Source organism: Muscardinus avellanarius (genome assembly GCF_963383645.1).
Source record: "Muscardinus avellanarius genome assembly, chromosome: 7".
Lineage (NCBI taxonomy): Eukaryota > Metazoa > Chordata > Mammalia > Rodentia > Gliridae > Muscardinus > Muscardinus avellanarius.
In genome coordinates this window covers 64299397-64305908 of record NC_137793.1, presented here as the reverse complement: position 1 = coordinate 64305908, position 6512 = coordinate 64299397, and positions in this window count along the sequence as shown.

Here is a 6512-nt window from a genome sequence, read left to right as displayed (position 1 = left end):
GGGTGTAGCTCAGAGGTAGAATGCCCCTGGATTCCATACCCAGTACTGAAAAAAAAATAATAATAATAATAATAATAGCCGGCCATGGTGGCGCATACTTGTAATCCTTGCGCTTGGGAGGTGGAGACAGGAGGATCACTCAGGTTCGAAGCCAGCAGCGCTGGCTTAAGAGACCCTGTTTCCAAATAAAAAAAATATAAAAATAGGTCTGGGAGTGTAGCCCGGAGGTAGAAGGGCTTCCAGGAGCCCCAGTACCACCAAAAAAAAAAAAAAAAAAAAAAAAATAATAATAATAATAATAATAATAATAGAAGAAGAAGAAGAAGAAGAGAAGAAGAGGCGTACACCTGTAATCCCAGCACTTGAGAGGCTGAGGTAGGAGGATCGCAGGTTCAAAGACAGCCTTATTAATTTAGTGAAGCTCTCAGTAATTTAGTAGGACTGTGTTTTCAAATAAAAAAAAAATAGGGTTAAAGTATAACTTTGAGGTAGAAGGCCCCTGGGTTGTTCATATCTAGTACCACAAAAAACAAACACACACACACAAAAACAAAACAAAACCCAAATGTATATAGGGTTGTGGATGTAGCTCCAAGGTAGAATGCTCCTGGGTTGAATCCCAGTACCACAAAAACGCAAACAAAAAATAGGAGGAAACATCTATCGAATTTCTTTCAGGTATAAGCTTTAAGATTTTAGAGCTGCGCCAGGTGTGGTGGCGCACGCTTGTAATCCCTGTGCTTGGGAGGCAGAGACAGGAGGATTGCGCAGGTTCAAAGCCAGCCTCGGTGGCTTAAGAGACCCTGTTTCCAGATTAAAAAAAAAATTATATATATATATATATATATATATATATATATATATATATATATATATATATATAAATAATAGGTCTGGGAGTGTAGACCGGAGGTAGAAGGGTTTCCAGGAACCCCAGTACCACCAAAAAATAAATAAATAAAAATATTTTAGAGCTATTTGGCTGCTCCAATGGATATTTTGTTTGTGGAATTTACTGGTGCCCCAGAGAATTTTTTCAGGACAAAATGTGTCTGCTATGTTCAGACAGGATCTAACCTGTTAAAATGAAGAAAAAAAAAAACATACAGACAGAACAGGAATACTAATATATTCCCTTTTGCACAATCCAAATAAAACCAAAAGAAGTATGCTGCATTTATGTTTGTTTTTTTTCAAATCCTTTATACCTCTGGACCCCACTGTAGGGTGCATTTGTAATTGTATATGCGATGTTACTTAGTAGAGAACCTCCATCTTGATTAAGCATTGAGATCATTGGTCCCTCCCCTGTGATGTTTTACTTTTGTTTTTTTTTGTTTGTTTGTTTATTTGTTTGGTGGTACTGGGGTTCCTGGAAGCCCTTCTACCTCCGGGCTACACTTCCAGACCTATTTTATGTATGTATGTATATATATATATATATATATATATATATTTTTTTTTTTTTTTTTTTTTTTTTGGTGGTACTGGGGGTGGAACCCAGAGGCTTTCTACCTCCAGGCTATACTACCAGACCTTTCTTTTTTTTTGGAAACAGGGTCTCACTAAGTTGCTGAAAGCCTCATTAAGTAGCTGAGGCTGGCTTCGAACCCGTGCGATCGTCCTGTCTCCGCCTCCCAAGCGTGGGAATTACAAGCGTGCACCACCACACCCCGCGATTTACTTCTGATGACTAGAAGACTTTTGTACGGATTCACTGCTCCTTTCAAACTTTGCTTCTCCTCTCCCTCCCACACACCTCCTGTGCCAGGCACTACAGGGCATCTGCCCTCTGGCCCTACAGTTTGGAGACATGGTACTAGAACAGAACCGTGCCATAGATGTTTTCCAGAAAGCTAGTCTCATACCCACAATGAGCAATGGATTAACAATACAATGGAAATTATTGCAAACCACTTAAATGCATGTCACTAAACCCAAGTTAAATGTATCCCTTACTCATTATTCCCTTAGCAAGATCCCCAAAAGGTGCTGGCCAGTACCACACCTCCCAGCACAGAGAAAAAAGGTGGTGAAGAGAAGTCAGAAACAAGCCAGGTGTGGCACACACTTATGATCCCTGCCCTTGGGAGGCTCAGACAGGAGGATCACATGGCTTCGAAGCCAGCCTCCGCTGGCTTAAGAGACCCTGTCTTCAAATTTAAATATATAAAATAGGTTTGGGAGTGTAGCCCGGAGGTAGAAGGCCTCTGGGTTCCATCCCTAGTACCACAAAAAAAAAAAAAAAAAAAAAAAACAGAGAATTCAGAGACAAAAAGACATTGATCTTAAAGGCTTTACTCCCCAGGTTTCACAGAAACACTGTGACATGCTCAGATACTGTGAGGGCCTGGGAGGGGGCCCAATCTCAAACTTCATTAACTTTTCTTTTTTTGCCAGTCTGGGGATGGAACCTAGGGGCATTTGACCTCCGAGCTACACCCCTTGCCCTATTTTTTATTCTTTATTTTGAAACAGGGTCTCACTAAGTTGCAGAGGGCCTCACTGAGTAGCTGAGGCTGTCTGCGAACCATGATCCTCCAGTCTCAGCCTCCCGAATACTGGGATTACAAGCATGTGCCACCATGCCCGGCTCAAGCTTCATTAACTTTATGGTGAACACACTGGTAGTTGAAGAGGACTCAAGACTAATTCTGCTAATCAAACTTGGGTCATTTTCATGTAATTTGGATGTTTAGTTTAGCTAAAATAGTTTAAAAAGTCAGGCATGGTGGCACTTGCCTGTAATCTCAGTACTTGAGAGGCTGAAACAGGAGGATCTTAGGTTCAAGGACAGCCCCAGCAGCTTAGCAAGAACCTCAAAAACTTAGCAAGTTTCAGAATAAAAAAATAAAAAGGACTTGGTGTATGGCTTAGAGGTAGAATACTCAAGCCAGGCATGGTGACACAAACTTATAATTCTAGTACTTGGGAGACTGAGACAGGAAGATCACAGGTTTGAGGACAGTCTCAGCAAGTAGTGAGACTCTCATCATCCTAGCAGGACCCTGTTTCAAAATAAAAATAAAATAGGGGTGAGGGCTGGGTGTGGTGGTGTGTGCTTGTAATCCCAGCATTCCAGAGGCTGAGACAGGAGGATCGCGGTTCACAGACAGCCTCAGCTACTTAGTGAGGCCCTCTGCAACTTAGTGAGACCCTGTTTCAAAGAATAAAAAGACTAAAAAATAGAACCAGGAGTGTAGCTTGGAGGTAGAATGCCTCTGGGTTCCATCTCCGGTACCATAAAAAAAAAAAAAAAAAAAAAAAGGCTGGGTGTAGCTTGGAGCTAGAATGCCCCTGGATTTGATTCCTAGTAAAAATAACAACACTAAAAACGAAAAAGGCTGAAGATACAGCTCCAAGGTACAACACCCTTGAGTTTAATCCCCAGTCATCCTCTCCAAAAAAAAGATTCTGGGTGTGGTGGCTCATGCTTATAACCCCAGTACTTGGGAGGCTGAGAAAAGAAGAGGATCACCGTTTAGGGACAGCCTCAGCTACTTAGTGAAGCCCTTTGCAACTCTGTGAGACCCTGTTTCAAAATAATAAAAATAGGGCTGAAGGTATAGCTTGGAGGTAGAATGCCTCTGGGTTCCATCCCAGTACTTCAAAAAAAAAAAAAAAAAAAAAAACAGGACTGAAGTTGTAGCTCAGAGGTAGAGTGCACCTGGGTTCAGTCCTCAGTACCACACACGCAAAAAGAAAAGAAAACCAAATAAATCCTCCAGACCTACTGAATATGTAAACTTCTTCCTAACAGAACCACCAAGAGCCAGGACTGCAGGTGTTGCTCTTATTGACGACAAAAAAAAAAAAAAAAAAAAAGCCCAAGCAACACAGCTTCCCTTTAACAACTCATGAGGGATGAGTTCCAAACTTCAGTATAAGAGGAGAACTAACTTTAATGTGCTTGGGAATCACCTGGAAGTTGCATTAAACTGCAGAATGTGGCCCACCCAGCAGGTGGGGGATGGTCTAAGAGTCAGCATTTCTATCTAAGTGGTGGGGATGGGATGCAGAGCCTCATAAATGCTAGACAAGAGTTTTGCCATTTTGCTACACCTCTAGCCCTAGAGAACTCATATTTTCTTTCTTTTTTTTTGGTTGGGCGGGGGGGTACTGGGGGTGGAAACCAGTGGCTTTCTACCTCTGGGCTATACTCCCAGACCTATTTTATATTTTATCTGGAAACAGGGTCTCACTAAGTTGCTGAGAGCCTCACTCAGTAACTGAGGCTGGCTTCGAACCTGTACGATCCTCCTGTCTCAGCCTCCCAAGCGCGGGGATTACAAGCATGCGCCACCATTCTTTCTTTTTTTCATTCTTTCTTTCTTTTTTTTTTTTTTTGTGTGTGTGTGTGTTACTAGAGTTTGAACCAGAGGCATTCTACCTCTGAGCTATGCTCCCCTAGACTGATTTTATTTTATTTAGTAATTCATTTATGGCAGTACTGTGGATTAAACCCAGAGGCATTCTACCTCTGAGCTATACCCCCACTCCTATTTTATCTTTTATTTATTTATTTTTTATTTTAGTACTGGGGATGGAACCCATCAGCATTCTACCTCCGAGCTGCACCCCCAGCCCTATTTTTTATTCTTTATTTTGAAATAGGGTCTCAGTGAGTTGCACAGGACCTCACTAAGTAGCTGAAGCTGGCCAAAAACTATGATTCTCTTTCTCATGCTTCCTGAATGCTGGGATTACAAGTGTGCACCACCAAGCCTGGCTCCCTTTTTTTATCTTAAAACAGGGTCTCACTAAGTTGCTGAGGATGGCCAGGACCTGTGATCTTCCTGTCTCAGCCTCCCAAGCACTGGGATTACAGTGTGTGCCACCATGCCCAATTTATTACTATCTATTTATTTGTTTATTTACTTTTTATTTTACAGTACTGGGAGTAGAACCCAGGGGCACTCTACCTCTGAGCTACATTGCCAACCCTATTTTTTATTCTTTATTTTGAAACAGGGTCTCACTGAGTTGCAAAAGGCCTCACTAAGTAACTGAGACTGTCCTTGAACCCCGATCTTCCTGTCTCAGCCTCCCAAATGCTGGGATTACAAGCATGCGCCATCACAGCTGCCTTATGTACTTATTTTTGTGGTGCTGGGGATTGAACCCTGGGGCATTCTACCTCCAAGCTACACCTCAGGGCTATTTTATTTTGAAACAGGGTAGCCAGGCATGATGGTTCATGCCTGTACTTGGGAAGCTAAGACACGAGAATTGCAGAATGGAGATCAGCCTCAGCAACCTTTTTTTTTTTTTTTTTTTTTTTTTCGGGTCTAGGGATGGAATCCAGGGGCATTTGACCTCCAAGCTACACCCCCTGCCCTTTTTTAATTCTTTATTTTGAACCAGGGTCTCACTAAATTGCAGAGGGCCTCACTAAGTAGCTAAGTAGCTGAGGCTATCTGAGAACCATGATCCTCCTGTCTCAGCCTCCCAATGCTGGGATTACAAACATGTGCCACCACGCCGGCTCAGCCTCAGCAACTTAATGAGACTTTCAGTAATTTAGCAAGATGCTGTTCCCAAGTAAAAAATAAAATGAGAGTAAAGGTGTAGGTCAGAGGTAGAATACCTCTGGGTTCAAATTCCAGCTCTACCAAAAAAAAAAAAACATAAAGAAAAGAAAAAAAACAAAAAGAAAAGGAGTCTCACAAGTTTGCTGAGAAGCTTGCTAAGTAGCTGAGGCTGTCTTTGAACCTGTGGTCCTCCTGTCTCAGCCTCCCAAATACTGGGATTACGAGGGAATGCCACAGTGCCTGGCTCCTTCATGTCTTCTCTGCCTCCTACTGCCTGAAACATAGCAGATACTGAATAAATATTTGTTCACTGGATGAACAAATATTTGTAACTTTATTTCTCTTCACAGACTATATCCTAAAGGGCAGGTTAAGTGATAAAATTCTCTCTGTGTCTGTGTGTATGTGAGCGTGTGTGTATTACTGGGGAACATCCCCAAGGGTGTTCTACCTTCCAGCTGCACCCTGGGTCCTATTTTTATTCCTATTTTGAAACAGATTGTCACCAAGTTAGCTCACACTGGGCTCAAACTTGTGATCCTCCTGTCTCAGCCTCCCAAGTACAGGAATTACAAGCACGTGCCACCACCCTAGGCCTTGTTTTCTTCTTTTCTTTCTTTCTGTGTGTCTGTCTTTCTCTTTTCCTTTTTTTTTTTTCTTTATTTCTTGTGATACTGGGGGATTGAACTCAGGGGCATTCTACCTCTGAGCTACACCCCCAGCCCTATTGTGTGTGTGTGTGTGTGTGTGTGTGTGTGTGTGTGTGTGTTACTGGGAATTGAACCCAAAGGCATTCTACCTCTGAGCTACATGCCTAGACTGATTTTGTTTCTTATTTAGAAACAGGGTCTCACTAGGTTGCTGAATGTCCTTGAACCTGCAGTCCTCTAGTCTCAGCTTCCCAAGCACTAGTATTACAAGAGTGTGCCACCACAGGCAACTATTTTTTTTACTTATTTATTTTTAGGTGGCAATGGTAAT